Source organism: Triticum urartu, chromosome 3 (assembly GCF_003073215.2).
Source record: "Triticum urartu cultivar G1812 chromosome 3, Tu2.1, whole genome shotgun sequence".
Taxonomy (NCBI): domain Eukaryota; kingdom Viridiplantae; phylum Streptophyta; class Magnoliopsida; order Poales; family Poaceae; genus Triticum; species Triticum urartu.
This window is the reverse complement of record NC_053024.1, coordinates 655,416,892-655,427,157: the sequence shown is the minus strand read 5'-3', so window position 1 is coordinate 655,427,157 and position 10,266 is coordinate 655,416,892.

Here is a 10,266-nt window from a genome sequence, read left to right as displayed (position 1 = left end):
TACATCTGAGTACTTATTCTGCTGCAAGTAGTTCTTCTCTTAGGAATTTCCTCACCCTGAAATTCCTCAGTGAAGAATTCATAAAAATCGCCTATTCACCCCCTCTAGTCGACTTAACGCACTTTCACTCCTGCTGTACCAATGCTGTCTGAAGAAGCTCCCTAGCCCTCCGTGTTTCAACCGCAGTTGGAGACTTGCCTTCCACCGGGAGAGCCGCCAATCGCGATGCCGCAGTGATCATGCTATCCAAAGGGTTATAGTAATGACCCGGTGGTGTTGGAACATACTGCGGTGGAACATTGTTCAGACGAGGCGGATCCGTCACGCGTGGCTGAGTCGGCGCTCCAGCCCTAGGCGTGGTTACCGCCTGGTTTACCTCTGGCGGGTCACTGGTCCCTGCACCGGTGCCTTCTCCTCATTATGTCGTTTGAAGCATTCTGATCCAATGAGAGCTGGAAGGAATCAGCCTGGATCCGTTGTGCCTGAGCATCTAGAACAGCTCGTTCCGCCGTCATCCTCGCGTCCTCAGCCGCCAGATCCTCCTTGGCTTGAGCTATCTGATCCCACAGTTTTACAATTTCTGTGTTATGCCGATCTTGATCTGCCGGGTTGACTTCTGCTGTTACCAATGTTGTCAAGGTGTCCAGTAAGTTGGACAAGACCTGAGCCGGCAGGCACGCGGGACCTCTTGCCCCACGCCGTCACCGTTGCTGACCCGGAAATCATTGCTGCCGCCATTGAAGAATTATGCACTGGCTGTGTGCTGACCATGAAAATCGCGGCCCGGTTCGGCGGCTCACAGGGGTCTAGAATACTATCGCCATCGGAACAACCTCCAAGCCTGCCATCCTGCAGTTGATACAACGAAGTAGTCTCACCCGTGGACAAATCACCATCAGAGTAGATATCCGTCTCACCACCAGACACGGATCCTTCCTCAAGTTCTGCTCCATGGATGAACCCCACGAAAGCACGTTTCATGGCGGGCTGAACTCGGGCGGGTCTCGCTCAATGAGCCGTCTCGATGATGTCGGTGCAGATGTCTGGCTCAGGGCCCGGCTCGCCGATTTTGCCTATGAAAATGTGGATTCCGCCGAAGGGGACCCGGTACCCGTACTCAATTGAGCCAGCCTCAGGGCCCCAGCCTGCATCATCGATGTAGAGCTTGCCCTGCTACTCTTGGTCATCCGGCCCACAGCGTATCCCTTGATCCCTTTGAAGTTGCCCTTCAAGAACTCGAAACCACCGTGTGCTAGCCCCACGGTGGGGGCCAAATGTCGTGGAATTGTCACGGCAGATGTCCTAGTGTGAGGACTTAGTCGTGGACCATCGCACTTGGTTAGCTTAAAGGGCTTAAACGAGACAAATGACACATGAATTTATACTGGTTTGGCCCCTTACGGTGAAGGTAAATGCCTACTCCAGTTGAGGTGGTATTGCTTAAGTCTCAATTACCAGGGAGCGAATACGCTTAACCTAGCTTTCGATCTCTTATTTCTTGCCCTAAGTCGCCACCGGGTCGTCCCTTTATATACACAGGTTGACGCTCGGCGGTTTACAGAGTCCCGGCAGGCTCATAAACGTGTCCGGCTCAGTGACTAACTGCACATGCCTTATACTACAAGTTACATATATATGACGGTTTACAATTGTTTGGGCCTTAAGTCGCCTTCGGGCTCCGGGCTTTGTCATCTGCATAATAGACTACCGCCTTAAGCATCTTCATGGGCCTTGTCTTGATAAACCGCCAGGGACTTAACCCGGCCCCTCCTGGGCCGGTTAACCCAATAGTCATATCCCCAAAACAATCCCTTCACGGTCATTCACAAAAGTGAGATCTGATAAAGATAGTAAAGTAAATATTTTTGGTATTTTTGTTGTATAGATTGGAAAGTAAAGATTGCAAAATAGTAAATGAGATGCGATGTAAACAAAAGAGATGCAATAATAAGAAAGAGACCCCGGGGCCATAGGTTTCACTAGTGGCTTCTCTCAAGATAGCATGTATTACGGTGGGTGAACAAATTACTACCGAGCAATTGATAGAAAAGCACATAGTTACGAAGATATCTAAGGCAATGATAATGAATATAGGCATCACGTCTGTGTCAAGTAGACGGAAACGATTCTGCATCTACTACTATTACTCCACACATTGACCGCTATCCAGCATGCATCTAGAGTATTAAGTTCATAAGAACAGAGTAACGCATCAAGCAAGATGACATGATGTAGAGGGATAAAGTCAAGCAATATGATATAAACCCCATCTTTTTATCCTCGATGGCAACAATACAATATATGTGTGTAACATCCCAATTTTCAATTTGGATGTTATACATAGATCATCATATGCATATCATAATTTTAATTGCATTTGGTTGTGATCCTAGAATTCTTAAGCAACTCAAGGACCCAAGGAGAGAGTTAGAGGTTTCACTAAATTTTCATATTTCAATTTTTTTAGATTTGAAAAGAGGATCAATTTGATTTTAATATTTTCTCTCCAATTATTTCCAACAACAAAAATAAATGAGAGAAGATAAAATGACTTTATTCAAAACAGTGGAGAAATATTGGAGAAGAAATTTTAAAATCAAATTAATGTTTATTTGTATTTTATTTTAATTAGGGACAAATATGCATTTTAGTCCAGAAAAATGTTCATCTTATCCTAAATATTTAGTTTGGACGGTGAAAATTGTTTCTGGTATTTTTAGATTTTTTTAATTTTATTTGGATTTTATTTTGTGGCGAAATTTATTAAAAAAATGGTTTCCTGGGCTGGGCCAGCCGAGCCGGGCCACGACCCAGCAACCCGGCGCCCTCATATCCGTGCGGACGCCGGACTCGGGCGAGGAGGAGTCCGGGTCGATCTCCGCCTCCGCCCCGCTTGCCCCTCCCGCAAGCTGGACGCCCCATCCCCCCTTTATACGTGCAGGCCCCCCGCTTCTCCTCACCACCGCCACCGCCGAGCCGAGCCAGGTCGCTGTTTGCCGCCGCCGCTGCCACTAGCCGCAACTGTCGCTCGTGCGCGCCACCGCCTCCCGGCGCAGCACCACCGCCTCGCCGTCACCTCGGCGCCGACGCCCCGCCACCGGAGCTGCCCGACCTCGCCACCACTCGCCGGAATCCCGCCGCCGGTTTTCTCCGGTTAAACGGTATAAAACCGTTCAGTTTTTCGGTTTATTTATTTTTTTAGATCGGTTTTTCGTTTTGTCTAATTAGTTTAACAAACGGTTTTCGTTCATTAGCCTCTGTTAGCGAACGTTTGTTCGTTAGAATTTTCTTTTTAATTTTATTTTTCAGCCAGGGACCTATCCGCAAATACTTTTCTTATAGATTAGTCCCTGATCTTCAAAACCTCGTTACTTTTTACTCGTTTGTCCAAATCTAGTGAAACCAACGCCAAAATCTTCATCTTGTTCCCCTCATTCCAGATAAACAACTTGAACATGGTTTTGACAATTTAAAATTTGGGTTCAAGCAGATTTGAATTCGAACTTCTTTTGATCGTAATTTGAGTTTCGTAGCTCCGATTCAATTGATTCTTTTTTGCAAATCAGAGCTCTTCACTTGGACTTTCAGTTTAGATCTTTTCTCTTGGTCTTACTTTTGCATATTATGCTTGAGTGCTGATGTATGCTATTGTTTATTCACGATAGAGTTTCCGGAGTGCGAGGCTTGCTACTACGAATCACTAGGGTTTTTCGAACGTCAGCAAGGCAAGTAACACTTTGATCACATCCCTTATTACCCAGTTTTTATGCATTAGTTTCAACCCTCCAAACATTGCATGAGTAGGACTGATAACAGGTGGGTATTTGGGAAGTAGTTGATGAGGTAGCACCTATTGTCTTATATCAAACCCTGGGTGTTTAACTACGTATGCTTATACTGCTAAGCTATGCTCGTAGATGTGGTTTGGTTTGAGAGAATTCATGAAAGATGTCAGAGATTATTGTTAACTAAGGTTTAACTTAAGGTGGCTATTTTAATACACATCTGGGTGGATTGGTTTGTGGGCACCTGGGGAACCTAGTGTTGTCCAAGGAGGTCCCGGGTAATCCGTGTGATCATCCTATGGGTCGCCACCCAGGCTCAAAGGGATCATTATGTTATTCATGCTGGAAACTTCCGTGTGCAGCCACAAGCCATTATGGGCTCTGGCATAGTTGAGCATGTTGTGTGACCTCTTATAGTGGTAGACTAGCAGATGTAGGGGATGTAGGTGGTACTGTCTACCCATCGTAACGAGCTAACGCTTCTGAAAGACTGTGTGTCGGTCATTTGTTTCTCAAACATCATGCAATGTGAGAAATAAAAAGGAGGAGGTCGAGTCTTGTGGTGAAAAGTGCGCAAACCTCTATAGAGTGTACAAACTAATCATGGATAGCCGTGTCCCCGGTTATGGACATCTTGAGTATCTGGTACTTGAATTATTATGTTGATCTCATCACTTTACTTAATTAATTTGTTGGGTTATGAACTTTTTTAATTGGGATTTGAGTTGGGGTTACCTTCTCAATGGGTTTCAACCAACTTGGTAGTTAAATAAAATATATTCCATTATTGTAGGAAAAACTAGCTGTCACACCCACGATGCGGCTATATCTCCCACGTGTCGGAGCACGACTTAGAGGCATAATCGCATTGTAGGCATGTCGCAAGAGGGGTAATCTTTACACATCCCATGTACTGAATAAGAAAGGGACAAAGAGTTGGCTTACAATCGCCACTTCACACAATATATGAATATAGCATTACATCATCCAGAATACAATTAAGGTCCGATTACGGAACCAAAATAAAGACAACCCCTAATGCAATAGATCCCCGATCGCCCCAACTGGGCTCCTCTACTGATCGAAAGGAAACGAAACAACACAACGAACATGATCTTCATCGAGCTCCTCCTTGAGCTTGGTTGCATCACCTGCACGGTTATCATCGACACCTGCAACTGGTTTTGGAAGTAAACTGTGAGTCACGGGGACTCAGCAATCTCACACCCTCGCGATCAAGACTATTTAAACTTATGGGTAGGAAAAGGTAGTGAGGTGCAGCTGCAACAAGCACTAGCATATATGGTGGCTAACTTACGCAGATGAGAGCGAGAAGAGAAGCAAAGCACGGTCGTGAACTAGAAGTGATCGTGAAACTACTTACGATCAAGCATAACTCCAACGCCGTGTTCACTTCCCGGACTCCGCTAGAAAGGGACCATCACGGCTACACACGCGGTTGATGCGTTTTTAATTAAGTCAAGTGTCAAGTTTTCTACAACCGGACATTAACAAATTCCCATCTGCCCATAACCACGGGCACGGCTTTTGAAAGTTCAAAACCCTGCAGGGGTGTCCCAACTTGGCCCGTCACAAGCTCTCACGGTCAACGAAGGATATTCCTTCTCCCAGGAAGACCCGATCAGACTCGGAATCCCGGTTACAAGACATTTCGACAATGGTAAAACAAGACCAGCAAGACCGCCCGATGCGCCGACATCCTGATAGGAGCTGCACATATCTCGTTCTCAGGGCAACACCAGATGAACACTACGTACAGCTAAAACCGGCCCTCAAGTTTCCCCGAGGTGGCACCGCAAGTGGCTCTGGTTCGGACCAACACTCAGACAAGCACTGGCCCCGGGGGGTTAAAATAAAGATGACCCTTGAGTCTGCAGAACCCAAGGGAAAAAAGGCTAGGTGGCAAATGGTAAAACCAAGGTTGGGCCTTGTTGGAGGAGTTTTATTCAAGGCGAACTGTCAAGGGGTTCCCATTATAACCCAACCGCGTAAGGAACGCAAAATCAAGGAACATAACACCGGTATGACGGAAAACTAGGATGGCAAGAGTGGAACAAAACACCAGGCATAAGGCCGAGCCTTCCACCCTTTACCAAGTATATAGATGCATTAATTAAAATAAGAGATACTGTGATATCCCAACAAAATCCATGTTCCAACAAGGAACAAATCCATCTTCACCTGCAACTAACAACGCTATAAGAGGGGCTGAGCAAAGCGGTAACATAGCCAAACAACGGTTTTCTAGGACAAGGTGGGTTAGAGGCTTGATATGGCAATATGGGAGGCACGATATAGCAAGTAGTAGGTATCACAGCATAACAAAAGAGCGATCAACTAGCAAGCAAAGATAGAAGTGATTTCGAGGGTATGGTCATCTTGCCTGAGATCCCGCAAGGAAGAAGAACGAGTCCATGAACAAGACAAATGGACGTAGTCGAACGAATCCTCACAAACGCGACGTTATCGGAACTAACCCGAAGAAGCAACACTGGAAAGAAGCAAACAACATAGTAAACAACCACCACATAAACATGGCATGATGCACAACCAAGTATGATGCATGTCCGATTTAAAGAGGCATGGCATGGCAAAGTGCACAAACAACACTACAAGTTAAGTGGAGCTCAATATGCATCGGGATGCATATTGACAAAACACCACATTCCATTATTTAGTTCAATCTCGTTTATGTACCCAACAAAATTAAATGTTGATTAACATGGCAAGAGGTGAAGCAAATGATAACTACCTATCTAGGCAAGTTTAAATGAGGCCGGAACAACAAACAACAAGTCCAGAAAAATCCTCACATGCATTTAGCAATTTAAAGCAAACAACAATTTTAAACATCTTAATGTTGTTAACATGATGCAGATGACATGTTCAAGTTTATGCAATTTTTATTAAAAGTTGGCAAGAGCATTATGAAGCATTTGTCACCATGGCGGACACGAAAGGGGTGCCACGGCAACGAATCCGAAAATGATGCCACGACAACATATCGGTTCCAGTAGCTCACGGAGATACCGGTGCAAAAGGTGGTGTGGCGGGAGCGGAATAACTAGAGATGGTGGGGTGATCCCGGTTACCGGGTGTCCCACGAGACGACGGTATGGCAACGGGGAACATGCAAGAAACACGTCGGGCACGGTGCAAACGCGAGCATTTCATACAACACGCAACATTCGTTCATGGGTGTCGTCTCGGTGGTTATACCTTTGAAGCGTGCAATTTCGGAACAGATCAAGTCGGCGTTGAGGAAGTAGTGGAAGTCGACGTTCTCGCGACGGCAGTGGAAGTAGACGTTCTCACGACGGTAGTGGAAGTAGAGGTACACATCTCAATGAGGAATTAGTCGTTTTTGTTCGCGAAGCGGTGGTGGTACATGGTCATCGAGGAACTTGACGAATCCACGTTCAACAGTAGTTGTACACGGGTCTTCGGCCACGGTAGTAGTCGTTCAACGTTTTCGTAGATGTTCAGGGTCACGGCGAGAAACTTGGCGTCCACGGAGTCTTCGAGGGTCTACGGTAGTGGTACACACGTCATCGGGGTACTTGTCGGATCCAAGAGGTACTTGGCGAAATGCACGTCGACGGTAATTGTACTCGTATCATCGTGTTGGAGAGGAACTTGGCGCCCAGTGTGGTACTTGGAGAAATCCTTGGAGATGGATAGTGGTATCTGGCGTCCCACGGGATCTTTGAGGTTCGGGCGAGTAGGCAAACGACGACGAAGCCGTTGGTCTTGCGTCAACAGCAACCGACAGCGAAAACGCGCGGACCAGCAACAGGGGGCTGCCTCTTGGCGATCCAGTGACAGCAGGGTATGGAGCTCGATGGAGGCGGCGCAGCGAGGAGGCAGGGGCGACGAGAGACAGCGGGGACACGGGGAAGACGGATCCGTCCGATTCCCAGCTGGAAGGAGTGCAGAACGGCGGCAAGGCAACGGGCTTGGCAGAGCCGTTCGTTGATGGCGGGGTCCTGCTCCAGTTGGGCGACGAAGACACAGGCGCAATACCCATGGCAGGGGCCGAGGCGCGGTGCTCCGGGTTGGCGGTGTCCGGCAGGGTCACGGTGGCGGCCTCCAGTGAGGGAGCCGAACGGGGTAGGTGGCGCTCGGCGTACTCCGGCGATGCGGCGATCTCCTGGCGAGGCGGCGGTGCGCCTGCTGGCTCCTGGAGTAGCGGAGCGACGGGGACCGGCAAAGTGGCGCCCCGGCGGCCGTGCTCATGAGGATGAGGTCGGAGGAGCGCCGGCAGGGGCACGGGCAGGTCGTCTGCATAGGTGGCCGGCGGGAAGAAGGGCAACGGGCGTGCGGCTCCAGGCGGAGCTCGAGCTCCCGGCGAGAAAGACGAACAGGGAGGAGGAGAGATGGGGATCGGGCAAACGGCAGGGGTGCGAGGCGTGTGTGCATGCAGCGCTGCTGGCGGCGGTGAGGGAAACGAGAGGAGATCGAGCAAAGGCTCGCTAGGGTTAGAGGGGATCGGGCATTGTTGGGCCTGGTGCGGGAGGTTGGGCGGCCCAGGTGTAGATGGCCTAGGAATTAGGCAGGGGCGCGGCTGGGCCTAGGGATGGGCCTTAGAGGCCGGCGGGCGCAATCTCTCTCTCCCTCTTCTCTTAACTAACTTATTTTCTTTAACAGAAAAGAAATTAGAGAGAGGAAAAGAAAGAGAATGTTAGGGAAGGATTTTGCGCATGGGGATAATATTTCTGGACTCAAAAAAATGTGAGGAATTTAAATAAAATGACAAGAGGATTTTTGGAGAACAATAGATTCGCACATGTTGAATTTAATTCAACATGTTTGAATTTTGAAACCCATTCGAAAGGACTCTAAATGGGCTGGGATTTTTTTAGAGGAGCCTCGATAAAAGAGATGAGAAATATTGGCAAGGTTTGACGGTCAAACTCGAATAGGAATAGACATGGAAAATATTTTGCACGTGTGTTATGGGTGATTCCGAAGATGGAATATTTAATATAGCTCCCTAATATCGGGAGGATATGTTATAAAGAGAATCACCATGTGAATTCCCTCGATTTAAATGGATCAAAGATCCATGCCATTTATTTAGTTGAGTTAAGAAAAGAAATGACAAGATGGCATGATGACATGATGCAATGCACATGATGCAATGATGATTGCAATGAACCAAGCAAATCACACGACGAAACCCGGAAACCCTAGAAGGCAACTGAAGCTCCAGTCTTGGGGCGTCACACTAGCTTTATGCAAATGATAACCATAGAGCCTACACCAGCCATATATGCATGTAGTAATAGCGGTTATTTGTTCATTGCTCTATAGTGTTATTTTGCCAGCATATTCAATGTGCTGACGCACACATGCGGCAACGTATTATGTTGTAGAGTTTTCAGACGAAGTGTAAGGTGCGCTAGGTCGTTGCCATGCACTCGGTTTTGCCGTGGAGTTGGATGGGCTTTTCTACCTTCGAAGCTTCCGCTGTTATCTTATTTAGATGGCCTTCGGCCATATTATTGAAATAAGTTCTCTCTTGAGATATTCGATGTAATAAGTGTGTGATTGAACTATGTTATAAATCCTCGAGTAATGTGTGTGTCAGCAATACCGATCCAGGGATGACACTAAAGCACAAAGACTTGACCGTCTGAGGTCGGGTGGCTACAAGGTGGTATCAGAGCACACGCTGACTGTAGGACGCGGCCACTAGGACAAGCCACATGATACTCTTCTCTACTCATTTCTGACTCTTCTTCATTTTCTACTCTATAGATGGCAGACCCAAGGAACAAGTTTACTCAACCGGATGACGACACCCCTTTCGGACGACACTTGAAGGAAGTCACTAGGTACCTGAGCATCGGAATACCAAGCTTCGCCGGGACCTACATCGCCACTCTACCTTAAGAAGAGCGCTGGACGATACGAGTACATGTTCCAGGAAGGACATTCACACCAGTTACTGAGCCCATAGAGTTCTCCTTTGATGCACCAACCTGAAGTCTAGGAAAGAGCATGGCCTCCCACATCGCCATGGGACGCATAGGCGAGGTATACAACAAGGATCTTAGGGACACCATCTACCAGATATGTGGATGCAGAGATGAGCAATGGGAGATGATTTCCACCAGGAGGGATAAGTCCATTGCAGCCTACATCCAGGAGTTAAACCAACACATTCGTCGTCAGGAGAACCAGTTGTGCGCCAGTATGATAGACATGAAGAAGGTGATGGCCAAGAACATGGAGCTAGAAGAGGAACTCAAGTCTACACGCGATGGATATGAAGAGGAAATTGTTGTACTACTGGAGAAGAATGAAGACCTGAAGAGGAAGCTAGGAATATTCATGGGAGATCCCGTGCCAGAAGAGGACAATCATCCTGAAGACTACATCATAATCGACGACACCGACTCAGACCCCGATAGTGATGATGATCATGAAGATGAAGCTGGAGCAGATATCATGGAGT